At 38.3% G+C, this 16,445-nt stretch overlaps 1 protein-coding gene across 2 annotated transcripts in view; it reads left to right on the plus strand.

Moving 5' to 3' along the window:
• ncanb (neurocan b) overlaps positions 1-16,445 on the plus strand; it is a 229,684-nt gene that overhangs the window by 187,304 nt on the left and 25,935 nt on the right. The gene's annotated exons all lie outside the window — the stretch shown is intronic.

Here is a 16,445-nt window from a genome sequence, read left to right on the forward strand (position 1 = left end):
ATAAAGACAGTTTAAACAAATTTGTAAAAAAAAAAGTTTTTTACATAATTCCTGCCTATCCTGCCTAATTGATAAAGCATATGAATAAAATTTTTCAGCTTAAATTTTAAAAGTTGATAAAGCTTAAATGTTTAAGGTGTTACCAATTTAAGTAATATTTAAAAGATTTTTCACTTAAAATGAGAAAATTTTAAACTGAAGGGTTACTTGCTGAAGTAATTGTAAAAAGTAAAAGTTGGATCTACTTAAAGGAACAGTATGTAGGATTGTGGCCAAAACTGGTATTGCAATCACAAAACTTGTGGCTAAAACTGGTACTGCAGTAACAACTGGTGGCCAATACACAAAATGACAACATCAACATCAGTTGATGGCTGCAACTCCACTTTTTAAATGACAATATACTGGCCGGACCACTGTTGTCAGTGATATAAGTATTTGAAATGAAAATGATTTTTTAATGTCTAGTGACATATCAGGGCCATTTTATGATTAATTGATATACATTTCTTACATACTGTTCCTTTAAATAGTGTTACAGAATCTGGAATATGTTAAAAATGGAATTTGGAAAAGGTTTGTTTTCTTCTATCTGGGAAATCCCATAAACGGCATAAGCAAAAACCGATCGGCACAGGTAGTTTTTTGCTCATTACCCCGATTTTGCATGGCATGTAAACACCTTAACTGGCTTTTTCGCAGTTTTGTGCGTATGTCTCCTTATACTATACTACAGTTTACTATAATAAGCAGAATTTTGATAGTTATCCGCTTGTTCTGTGCAGGCATGCAATAAAATGACCAATCATTATTCACTTTTTAACATGACGTTATGTTGTGTCGTACACAAAAACACACTGGTTCAACACACACATATTCAAACAGTAACGTGAGATTCACATAATTATGTCTTATTATGTTAATTATTAATTATGTAAATATGTTTTAAGTACTTTCAAAGGGTATGCATAACAAATGTTTATGTTGTTCACCAGTTTGTCTATTTTTTACTGTAATTACATTTGTGTAATACCGGCCTCATATCGGCCATACAGCTTTCATAATATTGGTATCAGACAATAAAAAACCCATATCGGTCGACCACTAATAATAACAGAATTTCTAAAAAAAAAAACAGTTGAAAAGTTTACATACATCTGATTCTTAACTCTTTTCCCACCAGCGTTTTTTTTTAAGTTGCCTGCCAGCACCTGCATTTTTCATGATTTTCACAAAAGTTTAATGCCTTTCAGAAAATGTTCTTCTTTAAACATATTAACATACAATATATCAATTGAAAGATTAGACCATCTGCTTTCTAAAAAAACAAGTTTCATCCTACCTTGATTATTTCTCTTCTTATCACCTCTCAAATATGGGTAGGTTTCTTCAAAAACACAATTTTGAGCAAAAAGCTGAGATGATTCCATTTTTGTGAAGGACTTTTGATAGTGTAAGTTCTCCCACTTAGAAATCATGGAGGGGTCTGAAATTGTCATCGTAAGTGCATGTCCACTGTGAGAGACATAATCCAAAAAAAAAAAAAAATCCAGAAATCACAATATATTTTACTTATTTTTTGTATGATACAGCTGCAAATAAGTATTTGAACACCTGTCTATCAGCTAGAATTCTGACCCTCAAAGACCTGTTAATCTACCTTTAAAATGTTCACCTCAACTCCATTTATTATCCTAAATTAGATGCACCTGTTAGCTGCATAAAGACACCTGTCCACCCCATACAATCAGTAAGAATCCAACTAGTAACATAGCCAAGTCCAAAGAGCTGTCCAAAGATACTACAGACAAAATTGTACACTCCACAAGGCTGGAAAGGGCTACGGGGAAATTGCCAAGCAGCTTGGTAAAAAAAGGTCCACTGTTGGAGCAATCATTTGAAAATGGAAGAAGCTAAACATGACTGTCAATCTTCCTCAGACTGGGGCTACATGCAAGATCTCACCTCGTGGGGTCTCAGTAAACCTAAGAAAGGTGAGAGATCAGCCCAGAACTACATGGGAGGAGCTAGTCAATGACCTGAAAAGAGCTGGGACCACAGTTTCCAAGGTTACTGTTGATAATACACTAAGACGTGATGGTTTGAAATCATGCATGGCACAGAAGGTTCCCCTGCTTAAACCAGCACATGTCCAGGCCCGTCTTAAATTTGCCAATGACAATTTGGATGATCCAGAGGAGTCACTGGAGAAAGTCATGTGGTCAAATAAAACCAAAATAAAACGTTTTGGTCATAATTCCACTAAACATGTTTGGAGAAAGAAGAATGATGAGTACCATCCCAAGAACACCATCTCTACTGTGAAGCATGGGGGTGGTAGCATCGTGCTTTGGAGGTGCTTTTCTGCACATGGGACAGGGCGACCGCACTGTATTAAGAAGAGGATGACCGGGGCCATGTATTGCGAGATTGTGGGGAACAACCTCCTTCCCTCAGTGAGAGCATTGAAGATGGGTAAAGGCTAGGTCTTCCAACATGACAATGACCCGAAGCACACAGCCAGGATAACCAAAAAGTGGCTCGGTAAGAAGCATATCAAGGTTCTGCTGTGGCCTAGCCAGTCTCCAGACCTAAACCCAATAGATAATCTTTGGAGGGAGCTCAAATACCGTGTTTCTCAGCGACAGGCCAAAATCCCTCCTGCAGTGTGCGCAAACCTGGTGAAAAACTACAGGAAACGTTTGACGTCTGTAATTGCAAACAAAGGCCACTGTACCAAATATGAACATTGTCTTTCTCAGGTGTTGAAATACTTATTTGCAGCTGTATCATACAAATAAGTAGTTAAAAAAATCATACATTGTGATTTTTTTAGATTATGTCTCTCACAGTGGACATGCACTTACGATGACAATTTCAGACCCCTCCATGATTTCTAAGTGGGAGAACTTGCAAAATAGCAGGGTGTTCAAATACTTATTTTCCTCACTATATAAGTTGTGGAAGAGGTATTGCAGATTGCCAGAAATACTCGTCATTGGCAGGGAAGCGTTTTCTCTTAACTCATTCACCGCCAGCCTTTTTGAGAAACCTGCATTTTTGTGATTTTAACAAAAGTTTCACAAAATTCCTTGCAGGAAAAATTAACTTCTATAAATATATAAACATACAAATTATATCAAATTAAAGAACACACCCTCTGCTTTCAAACAAACAACAAACAAACAAACAAAATGGGGAAAAAACGTTTCATTATATATTTACTTTTTCCACTTAATTTGACCACTGAAATATGGATATTTCTCTTCAAAAATACAACATTTTGAGCAAAAAGCTTAAAAAAATCCGTTTTTGTAAAGGAATTTATGTTAGAGATCAGACTCAGAATGACTATCAAACATAAAGGCAGTTCAAATAAATCATCAAATCTTTTTAACTTCCGTTTTTGATAAATTGGCGGTTTGGCGCCATCTAGTGGATATTACACTTTCACTTTGAAATTCGTCCAGAAAGGAATATTTATTAGTTAAATATTAACTCATAATTGACAAGATAACTCGTCAATGGCGGTGAATGAGTTAATTGACGACTTAACTCGTCAAGGGCGGGGAAAGAGTTAATACTGCACAATGTTACCTGGACAATTAATGACATTTTCTTTATTTCGTGATAGTTATTTTTGGGTTTCTCGTTTGTCCTAAGCCATTAAACTGTTCACTGGTCTTCAGAAAAATCCTCCAAGGCATTACTAAATGTATAAATAAAATATATAAATAAAATAATGACAATTTACACTTGATGTCATGTATCAAGGCAATCATATTTCTATAAACCGTTGACATTTACGCTGCTAACATGATGCCATATCAGATGCTTTGTTGTTAGTTTTATCTTGAAAATTCTTCTTTAAATTACTTTTAAAATTAACTCTTTATTAACAGGTTTTAAAGATGTATTCTCCAATGCCTTAATGTCATACACATTTTATAATAAATAAAACTAGCACCATAGTTTATCTGAGTTGCTTTAAGGAATGCCTTCATAAAAATGGTTTATTTCTCACCGGGTATGACATTTTTGAATTAGACCTCACGGGGAACAATCTGGACATTCTCCCATGGTTTATGTACAAGCAAACACACCTCTTCAATAAGACTGATCAAAGCAGTACTAAATCCTGTGTCAGAGTAATTTGTTTGCTTGCTCAGTCTCCGGTGTAATGTGATTCAAAGCCTGCCTGTTCTCATCACGAACACATTCGTCCTTTGAAGCTCACCTGCCTCAACCAGAAACCTCCAGTTTCCATGGAGACCACAACCAGAGTCAATAAATGTACGTCGCCAAACTTGTCAAATGGCCAGGGTTCAGAGGCCAGCTGTTGAAAACAGAGCTTGATCCATCAACAAGACACAGCGAGCCAATTTGCATGCCAAGCTAAATGCAGCGTTTCTGAATGCTCGGATTAGAGTAAATGCATTTTTTGAAAGCATGCTTCGAACCTTTGCATTAAGGCATTACTAACGCTTCGCAGAGAGCCTTAATGTAGCCTTGTATATAGAAAGCCTTTACAGTAAAACATTGTAAAGATTTGACTTTGGTAAACATCAATGCAAATTCCATTCGCTCTTAAGCAATGTTGGTTTTAAAGCCTGTTATTTTGACTTTCTCTTTCTGCAAAATCTTCTCAGAGCTTGAAGGTCGTGTACTGTACGTGGGAATTTCTGCTCCATAAGTGATTGGCTACTCTTAAGAAAGTAAACCAAACAGGAAAAACATGCACTACATGTTGTAGACATTCTCCATTCTTTGTGAAGAGCCGATCATTTACAAATCGAGTAAAAAGCTTATTAATGTATGACATGAATAATTAATCTCTGGGTTGCAGAACGCTCATTTGAAAATGCATTGCGTGCCATTATTAACTGCGAAAAGATGCTCTTGCTCTTGTTAATGTTGTGCTTGCATATTTTTTGTCACATGCTCTTTCATTTCCGTGCCGCACAAAAATATTTGCTCAGAGAGGACAAAATTTGGATAAAGGTTAAAAATTGTCCTGCTGCTATTAAAAGGTGTTAATGCTGACCAGTGCTTATTGTCGCACCGACATGAAAATCAGCTTGCAAAGACCCAAGCACCTCACTCACAATTTCTACATGTTTCTTTCCCCTTCCTGCTTGTAATTTATTGAGAGCAAGCAATTCCCAGGATATCTGGTGGACTATGAAGTATTTGTTAAGTCACACGTGTGTGGAAGATTTATGAGGTAGAGTCGTACCCGATGTTTATTAACTTAAGCCCGGCGGGAAATGGTTTTGAGGTGGTAGTCAACAAAAAGCCCACACTATTGTATTTCACACACGTTTCAATATATTGAAAGTAATACTAATGCATCCTTACTATTAATTATCTCACACAGTTCCAATGACCTTTTTTCAACCATTTTTTAACCTTTTATTTCTAACAAGATAAACACATTTTGAGCTGTCTGCTGAGCCAGCATTTTAAGACATCACATGCTTAAAATTTTGAGCATCCTTTAAGGCAGCATCACATGCATCATTTGCGGCAAAGACAATCCCAGAATGCATTGTGTCAGGCTCCATGAAAAATATTTTTATAAAGTAAAGATAGTTTTACATTGTATCATACTGTCATTTTAGTTTCAGATATCATGCGTTGGCTAAACGTCTATGGGGCGGTTCACTTTTCACGTCTAAAACTGCATGATTAACGCGACTACAACGCTTTCCTACTTCTTTCCCGTGCGCTTTCCTAAGCGGACTTCTGAAAAGTATTTTCAACTGGCTGCGGCCATGACACGCCTGGATAAAATACCGCTTCGCATCGCTTAAAGAGTAACTAAACCCTAAACCAACTTTTTTTAGTTAATGATCTTTTAGAATGATGCTTTATTAGTGCTGTTCATTGATTTTAGTAACTTTTTTGACATTTGGATGTTAAGTGTTTCAATACTACAATATATGGTGTAAAAACGTCTGAGTGCTGCCCTCTTCAGGTTGAATGGTGGCTACTGCAGTTGAATCTTCCTATTGGATGTTGGGTCCAAAAAGTGACTCGTGACGTAAGCAGGTTCAAGCTCACCACGCCCTTGTTACGATCTAACCAAACACTTGGTACGAGCTTAGTTCGTCCCCTCTATCTCCGTTGGGATCTGCCCATTTTTCTTGCATTTTTCAAATATTGCCAGTGGGCGGAGTCAGGCTCTGACCAGGGGTTTAGTTACGCTTTAAATTTGAGGGTATTTGCAGTGCAAAATATACGAAATGCAATCCGCCCCTTATGCTGCGTTCAGACTAGCCGCGGTAGAGGCGTCAAGCGCAAGTGATTTCAATGTTAACCCCCAGTCACCTTAGCTACAAGAGACAGAGACAGACCATTCATTTTCAATTGAGTGGCCAGTTGCCAGCGACAAGCGGCTGCAAATGCTGAGCGATGCGACAAAGCGACTGCCAATCGGAGTGAAGGGACAGTGTGACGTAGGTCTGTGGCTGAGTCGAAGAAAATAATTCAAGATGGCGTAAAATGCGTATTTCTGTATATATCTGATAAGTTTGGCATTTTATCTTGTATATTTACTCACTTTTATCGAGAAATAAATACTTTTAAATCCAAAAACATCATTCTTGTAACTTAACAATACTGAAGTGACTTTTGATACCACTTTTAGATACTAGCTAAGGAACGCCCATCAAGCGGGTGCGTGTCGCTCATGTCACTCACTTTTGTAGCTAATGTGACTGTAGGGTAAGTCAAAATGAAGACGCGTTGACGCGCGCCTGGAGGTCTCGTGGCGCGAATGAGGCGTTTAGTGCGGCACGGTAGACGCCATTCCGCGCATCTAGTTCGCGCGAATGGCGCGTATTGAGGGTTGCCGCTGCAAACGCGCGGGTTGAAAAATTTGAACTTTGGCGGAAAAACGCGCTGCGTTAACCAATCAGGAGCTTGCTCTAGTAGTGACATGATTACAGTAATCAAGCCGAGTCGCAGAATCCCCTCCCATGACGCGAATTTCCACATGAATGTCTCGATGACTAGAATTTCACAGAATGAAGCGAGTACCCTCAAAATGTTCAACCCACGGTAATGCAAAAGGCACAAAAAATTGGAAACTATTCATCTGAGTTTTCTTACCTAATAAAAGCATTGCCTAGTTCTTGAGATTTGCTTATGTAGCAAGTTATAGCACCACATCAATACAACCTGGCTGTCTCTCCCTTTATTTGGAAGGAAATCTTGTGTAGAAATTGATTGACAGGTGAAGAGAGTGGTAGGCATGTTTCACACCGTCTAGCATGAGCTATAGGGAGACGCAGATGTGAAAGTAATTAAGACAGACAGTGAGTTTTACTGCTGAGGTCCTGCATCAACTAATACTGAGCGCAGCCAAATGAATCACAGTCTTCTGGGTCTTTAGATAGCGGTTGTGGTAATGAAGATTTCTTAATTATAACATCACATCAGCAGTGCTGTGTGGTGAAGATTACTAAAAACTGCAGATAGATTGAGTAAAGGTACAAATTGCTAGTGGATTTTTTGCTTTTCTTGTCTTTGTAGTAATAGTTTACTCTGGGAGTGGGAAACGATGTACGTTTTACTCAAGTGTTCCTCTAGGCAAATAGAAATTACATTAGGGTAAATCTAATGTCCCTAAATATTATTTCATTTAGATTCATGCACTTGGCAGACACTTTAACACCTATATACTTTAAGTCTTCAAATATAAGTGGTTTTGTGGTAAGACACACTGTAAAAAATGTTTGTAGAAATTACAGTATTACTGGCAGATGTTTGCCTTATGTTATTTACTGGCAACAGTTTGTTCAAAGTTAAATAAACATTAAACATTATCATTAGACATTTATAAGTCTTTGGGCACTATTTTAACGATCTAAGGGCACGGTCTAAAGCTTACGGTGCACAGTCTAAAGGGGTATGTCCGAATCCACTTTTGCTAATTTAACGAGGGTTGTGCGGTTTGTGCGCCTAGCACACAGTCTAAAAGGTTTGTTCCTATTCCCTTAATGAGTAATGGGTGTGTTTTGGGCATAACGTGCAATAAATGAGAGTCTCATCTCCCATTCCCTTTAAAAGCCAGTTGTGCTCGCGCCATACCGATTGCCTTTTCAGATGTCATAATTTGAAAAATTAAGCAGAGGAGAAGACCACCAGTTTAAGATTGATGTTAAAAATTGTGTTGTTGTCGGAGCCGATGGTGTAGTGGGCAGCGCTCCGACATATGGTGCAAAGTAAGCGCACTTCCGGCGACCCGAGTTCGAATCCCGGCTCAAGGTCCTTTGCCGGTTCTCATTTCACCATATCCACAGGTACAAAGTCATCATATACAATAAATCCGTGAGGTAGCATTTAAAAAAAATCAAAATAAATGCAATATTTGCATTTGTTTAAAGCAAAACATTCAATTACTTACCAGACTACATGTGAAGCAGTTCTTTATGCCTTCTAACGTCTCATTTATGTCCAAGAGACTCAATAATAATCTTTTACATTTTAATCCTTTAATTTTTGTATTTAAAAATGTGTGCTGTCCATGTGTGTTATATGCAAACGCACGCATTACTAATGCGCTCACTAAATAACAAAAACAACATTGCGCCATTGACTTTAGACCAGGTTTTTGTTGGTCAATGGTCTAGTCTATTTTAGTTGCCTCAAAGTAGCAATGCGCCAAAAATGCACCTGAACACACCTCGTTTTCAGACCAGCACGCTCATGGGCGCACAAATTAATTAGATATTTAAACAACGTGAAGCTGAAAATGATAACTGCTCCGGGCTGAAACTTTTTATCTTTACAGAATAAAGCTTAAATAACAGCCTCATGCAAAGCATTCTGGTAACCAAAATCTAAAGGAAAGAAACTGAAAAAGGTTGATGAGGATTTCTGGTTCCCAGAATGCTTTGCACGAGGGTGTTATTCTATAGTTTTATTGTGTAAAGACCATAGATATGTACACTAGATGTCACCTTGGCTAAGGCAGTTTATTGGAAAAAATGCGTCAAATAGAGCCGCCATCTTGAAACCGGGGAGCCCCTCCTCTTTAATGCATCAATCTAGGCTAAGGTGTAACAAAAATAAAATCACCATAAATCGTAATTTTCTACTTTTTTAAATTCCAACGGTCAGACATGTATTCAGCTTCCAGACAAAATGTAAAATTTTGATATTAAGAAAATCTACTTTTTCTAAATATAATGCATAGTGCTAGTGGGGCCAAACATCCATACGCAGCACAAAAGTCCAGCATCGTCCAAGAATTCAAAGTATAGGCGGAGATAGCAGCAATAGTCGTCTAGGTCAGTGGTTCTCAAACTGGGGTCCGGGGCCCCCCGGGGGGCCGCAAAATGGTGCCAGGGGGGGCCCCAATTTTATGGCATTTTATAAAATACATTAATTTATCAGGAATTCTGTGTAATTAAACCTAAAAAAAATAAGGCTACTAACCAACAGCACTACTTTGTATAACTTAAAATGTTAAATATTAGAACAGTTTTTTGTCATAAGTTTTCTTTGGGGGGGCCGCGAAGGAATGCACCGTACACAGGGGGGCCGCACGTGGAAAAAGTTTGAGAACCACTGTTCTAGCTACGTCCTATGACAAGACCCCTGTTCCAAGATGGTGGCAGTTTTGACGCATGCTTAGAATCCCAAGGTGACATCTAGTGTACATATCTATGTGTAAAGAAGACAATGACTTGTTAATGTTTAATGTTCATTTAACTTGCCAGTAAATAACATAAATTTAAATCTGCAGTAAGTAGGGATGCACCGATAGGATTTTTTTGGGCCGATACCGATTTAAACAGACAACTTATGGCCGATACCGATGCCGATATTAAACACATGTATACAATACTATACCGTTGGTCTATCTAGTTTATTTCTGCATCAAATTATTTTTACTAAACATGGATTGGATCTAATTAACATTCAACTGACCAACATAATAAGAGAGAAACAGCATAACAACCTTCAAAGGTGGTTTTTGCTATTCAGCATTTATTTTATTAATAACATTAACTCATTTTTTACATATAATGGATTTCTTTATGCAGCTAATTAATAAACAATCGGTATATGCCTTTCTCGTGCTGTTGCCGATATGTCGATGGTTTCAAATTCATCAAAAATCTGCCAATAAATATCGGCGGCCGATATATCGGTGCATCACTAGCAGTAAGTTACTGGCAAACAGCTGCACTCTAAAAACAAACGGTGCTAAATAGCACTAAAAGTGGCTCGTAATCATAGGGGAACCATTTTAAGTGTCATACTGTATAGCACCTACCCTGTATGTAACACCTGTGTAGAACCATATGTGTTGCTAGTGGTGCTATATCACCCCATGGTTCTTCATAGGTGGTAGCTTTTTCAAAAAGTACATCTTTGGACCTAAAGAGTTCATATTATTTATTAAATCAGAGGTACATACTAGTGGCTCAAATTACATATTAGGACCTTTTTAAAGGGTATTGCCCCAGATAAATATTGCTTGTAAATTGTGAATAAAATGTACCTGCCATGAAAAAATTGGTATTGACTAATAAAAAAGTTTAATGCAGCTTCTTTTCTGCACAGTTTGCAAGAATAAGGGGGTGGCACATCTTACCCCACAGCTTTTTTCACAGCTTTGCGTCAGCATATTGCAAAAACCTTGTGCTCAATATGACTAGTTTCGGTTATATCAAATAATGATCATAACCAGGTTGTGCTGGAGTGTTTTATGGCACAGCTCCACATCTGTTTCCAACCTCAGGGGAATCACATATTCATCAAGCATCAGTTTTCATGCATCATAGCCACAGTAAGGGAGTTATTTTTTGTGTCTTTGGTTGGTGAGCCAGTGGAAATTGCTCCCTTTCGCTGAGGCGAATGCGAATGAATGCTGCAGAGCGTCTTTGTGCATTCGGCTGTTTGTGAAGCAGGATATTAAAGTAGGACCTGGCTGCACTGGCTACCTTGCTAGTTTGATTGTTTCAGCAGAGTGAATGTAGAAGTTTGCTACCAACAGAGTTCCCAAAACTAACTGTAAGGCCTGAAAAGACCAGCATAAAATTTTACACTACACTGCAAAAAAAAAACATAGTGTTTTATTTTTAACCCATGTTTGACCCTTTTTCTTCATAGCAAACAGCAAAGGTCAACCATCTAGAATGTCTTGACAAGCATAATGCATTAAAATACAGCATATTCTAGTGAGACTGGTCTATTAATCATGCCTTGTAATTGGCTTGCTGATTTCAGCTGTTCTGAACTGCTTGAAACACTGAATCAGATCCTGGTTGTATCCTGTTGCGCCGTTGAAGGGGAGCTTTAAACCCAAGCGTGTTGTAAAGGGCCTCCGTGTGGGCCCGTAATTGCTCTCCATAAACATATTGTAGCTGCTGAAAGCCGATGTTCCTTACAGCTGTGAGCGTAAGAGCATGAAACCGGCTTGCATCAGCCTCGACAAGTAGCAGCCCTGTTAAATCAAGTACACCAACAGCTCGTGCTAGAGAGGCTATAAACATGCATCTCTCCGGCACCATTTTCTCTGTGATACAGATAGTATCTGTGCGCTAAAGGAAATGAAAACATGTTCATCGGGCTTGTTCCACTGTTCAGCTCTACGTTCTCTCTTCATCACTTTCACATACGGCCCAAGGCAGTCTTGTTATGTCAAGCGTGATTATTATGCCTTATTCTTGCTCTTAAAGGACCCAAAAAAATAACAAAACAATTTCTTTGCAATTTGTGCCTCATTGAACCACATGAACTAACAATTCTTCGTTTTTATATGAACCAAAAGATTATTATTTATATTATTTGTATTAGGGCTGGGTTTCGATTCAAATTTCAAGAATCGATTCGATTCCGATTCTCAAGATCTTGAATCAATTATCATTGTTCGATTCGATTCGATCCGATCTGATCCGATCTTCAAGATTTAGATGTGTTTTTGAAAAAAAGCCCGAAATGGTGCCAGATAGGGGTGCGCGGAATGACCAAAAATCTATTCCACGGAATGAGTCATTTTATTTCACGGTAACTGTATATTGGTATACATGTTTTTCAGTTTTTGGATTATAAAAATGTGCAGTTATTTGCCACTCACTATAGCTTTAACTGCTCACCAGAGTTTTAAAATATGGACAATTTAAAGTGAATAATGTTAAAGTGAAAATGCCCAGAGCATAACAACAGATTAAGTCTTGATAGACAGAATCTTGTTTTTAATTGAGTTATTTATTTTATAGACTATTGAAGCTATAGTATGCATTGTATTTTGTATTTATGTATACATTACATTAAAATAGGCAGTATGTAAAATGAACAGGTATTAATATATGCACAACCTACAGACAGGATAAATACCTGTATATGAGAGACAGAGCTTTAGATATAGATATTATGACGGGTGCTATGATGTGATTAAGTCTGTTTTAATGTCTTGACGCTCTTTACTTTCTATTAGACATTAACATTTGCGTCTCTTACTCGTCTTTCAGATCAAAGATGTTTGTACTATAAGCAAATTAGGCGTCAAACTACATCGCTCCAGCAGCGCACGTGTAACTGATATAAACGAGAGTTTTGTCTTAGCTTGCTTAAAGGGTGCTCTGAAAAGCGGCAGCGCAGCCAAAGGATTAAATTAAACCTCTGATTTTTAAACAGATGTGCAAATGAGCGTTCCAGTACGCTAAAAGCACGTTCTGGGTGCACGGAAAGGTGGTGGTACGCTCAAGAGCTATTTTTGGAAGTGGCGGTACTGAGTACCGGCGCGTTCCGGCCCACTTAAAGCACTGGTAACAAGGGGTGTGATGGGATAATTTTTCCGATCAACAAAAAAAGGCGTGGGAAAAATCTAATAACAAATAAAGAAATTACAAACATTTATAAAAAAGAACAAAGGTCTAAAATTAGCATTAGGTACAGAAATCGAATTAAATGAATCATAACATGAATCTTTGTTGTATAAATTAAATATAATTATTATTTTTTAGAGCTACAGAAGTGATTTACGCTTTGTCTTGAGCTGTTCAGTTAACATTAATGACACAGACTTAAGTAGGTTAATTGAGTTTACTGTCTCTTTTAGAGATAAGCAGGACAGGTTTCTGCCTAATCTATACATAAACTTAAGACATAAACAAATGCTTTTATAAGAAAAAGAATACTGCATTTTGTTTGTATATGCCCTGTCTTAAACACGCATGCACACACACAGACGGAGGGCGAATTCCAAACGGCGCAGCATAAACAGTTGCTCCACATAAAATGTTACGTTGTTTTTCAGTGCCCTATTGGCCAAATGTATTTTAATGGACCACAGTATAAGACACAGTAGTGAAAGTTTACACATCAAGAGTTCTGAACTTTGAAGGGCATAGGGATGATCACGTCTGATTGGAGTTGGACCGGACACATTCAACCGCACGTGTGTCTGTGCGTACAGAAAGCTGCTCACTTTAGCACCTTGAATGTTAACATTTGCAAGCTTTTGAAACACATTCAAATGATAAACTTTCCCTATTTAAATTTGCGTATTAATCCACAAATCGCATGCAAGTAACCCCCACACTTGTAATGAAAATATAGACACTAGATGTGTAAAGGTTACCAGTGGTGGCCGGTGACTTCTTTTTTCGAGGGCGCACGATGCGAATTTCATCACATCATGTATGTAGCCCGTCATTTGTGTTCCTCATGTTTTCAAAATATGTGTTCGCCGCATTGAGTAAACCTATCACGTGTCTTGTCAAAATAACTTAAGGGTTTATGATAAAAGAGACGCTCGCATTTGTCAGATACTGGCATAATCTCATGCGTATCAATGGTACACAAAACGCAACAAACACATATTTTGAAAACAAGAGCAACACACATGACACATATTTTGAAAACATATCTTGATTTTTCGCCCCTCGGAAGAGCAGTCACGAGCCGCCACTGAAGGGTACATACGATCGTTTTTTAGGTTGTGGTTTAGCTCAGTTTCGGTACAGTTAGGCGGAAGATCTAAAAAATTTAAATTTACTTGCTGTTTATTATTTTTATATTATTTAAAAATCTGTTAAAATCTGTAAACTGTTTTTATTATATGTAAACTGCTGATGTTAATAAATGTTAATAATACAGAATTAAAAAAAACGCAGTACGTACTGTACCGTACATTTTGTGTACCATTCCACCATTAGTTTGAATGATATGCAAATTATTTCAGTATATGTTTAAAACGTAATCCAAAATTTTTTAAAATTGCAATGTAAAATACTGTTATCAGCAAGTGGTAACGGTGATTCAGTCAGGTTGAGTATAAGGATAACACGAAAACCTTCTCTAGCAAATGGCCTGTTAAAGGATTAGCATGGAAGACAAATTGGAAATCTTAGCTACATCATCCGAGACAGAATGAGGTAGCTAAAGCATTACTTTCAACACTAATCTTCAATATGAACAGTTTCGTCTCACTACTCAGCACAGATTACCCTTCATGTGTCTCCTCTCTTCTTGTGTTTACCTCCTCCACGTTTGATAAAAGCAAAACCATGTTCTTCAAAAACAAATTCCTCCCACCCTTTTCAAAATCAACCCCTCTGAATGTATCGTAATGAGGAGCGCCTAAGCCAGGGAACTAAAATATCATGTCGTGATGGGGATAAATGACCCAATCACTCAATTGGAAGCACTTGCCCTTTTTATTTTTAACTGCCGCTCGTTCAATTTGCTGAATATTAATCACACGACACGTGCCGACCCTTCACCGTGCCACACTTGAGAAGAGCTCAGATAAACTACTGTGTAAATATCCGAGCATGCATACAGTACAGAAGACAAAAATGAACTGGCGAATGTCGGCAGTGGAATTGGTTTAATGTAAAAGCAAAGCATGCATGTGAACAATATCATCTGCGTTGAAAGCTTCAAAGAGAAGTTGTGGCTTCCACGTGGCTTTGGGGTAAAAGCTCGCAGGCGGAGAACCGGTGACAGCCGTTCATTCCTCAGCTTTCCGACTCTAAATCCAGGCAGGGAGCCAGGGTGTGCCAATGGTGACTTGTAATGCCTCCAGCATCTCTATTCTTCTTGCAACCGGAGATAAGAGAGCAGGCTCGGCTGGAGCGAGCCAATTTGGATGCGTTCCCACTGTATTACAATGTACCTTCGACAGTGCAGTCAAACTGTTTATCGATGGACTGGAGAATAGAGGGGTCGGTCGTACACCATGTGGTTCCTCTTTAACATGCGACGCTAAATACAGTCTGCTGTTTTCCTTTTCCGTTCTCGCAACCGACAGACTTTTGATGCGCAGCAAGCGTCTGCTTTTCACCGGCTTTCAAATCTTAAACAGCCAAAAGAAATAAATGCAATCGATCGGGACAGTTTGCTCACTACATACATGTTGTTTGGCTTTATACACTCACCTAAAGGATTATTAGGAACACCATACTAATACTGTGTTTTACCCCCTGCCTTAATTCTACGTGGCATTGAATCAACAAGGTGCTGAAAGCATTCTTTAGAAATGTTGGCCCATATTGATAGGATAGCATGGAGATTTGTGGGATGCACATCCAGGGCACGAAGCTCCCCCACATCCCAAAGATGCTCTATTTGGTTGAGATCTGGTGACTGTGGGGCCATTTTAGTACAGTGAACTCATTGTCATGTTCAAGAAACCAATTTGAAATGATTTGAGCTTTGTCACATAGTGCATTATCCCGCTGGAAGTAGCCATCAGAGGATGGGTACATGGTGGTCATAAAGGGATGGATATGGTCAGAAACAATGCTCAGGTAGGCCGTGGCATTTAAACGATGCCCAATTGGCACTAAGGGGCTTAAAGTTTTCCAAGAAAACATCCCCCACACCATTACACTATTGCATTAATGAGAAATTGAACAGGTGTTCCTAATAATCCTTTAGGTGAATGTATGATCTTTTCAAAAAGATGCATGCTAATAAGTTTTTGTTTTCCGTGGCCTCATGCCTACGGCTCGCTAGCGTAATATTGCTCAGTTAGAGAGTCGAACGTATACAATAGCTAGTGCTATGTTTAGTTGAATAACAACATAATCCGCCGGGGAAATGAAGTGTGGTGTTTCTGTCAAGCTGTGTGGTGCATCTAGCCTCAGCAGCAAATAACAGCAAGTCTGTTTTTCCCCTGATAAGAGAATGCAACTGAAAATATATGAGAAAAGATCACAATGTTTTTGTTACTGGCAGGATTCTCTTCTCTTTAAGGTGAATCGCAACATATTCCTCTGAACATTCTTGTGTTTGTGATCTCCATGTAATGCCAACATGTGCCTGCAGAGGTTACAACAAACAAATGGCATGTTTTTATGAAAAAGGATGTTACAATGGCTGTGTAATAATATACCTATCAGGTGTTTTGTGGGCCGTTCACACTAAATGTGTGATTTTTATTGGCAGTAAAGGTCAGTCAGGTCACCCTTTCTCAATCA

The sequence above is a fragment of the Misgurnus anguillicaudatus genome, chromosome 23 (assembly GCF_027580225.2).
Source record: "Misgurnus anguillicaudatus chromosome 23, ASM2758022v2, whole genome shotgun sequence".
Lineage (NCBI taxonomy): Eukaryota > Metazoa > Chordata > Actinopteri > Cypriniformes > Cobitidae > Misgurnus > Misgurnus anguillicaudatus.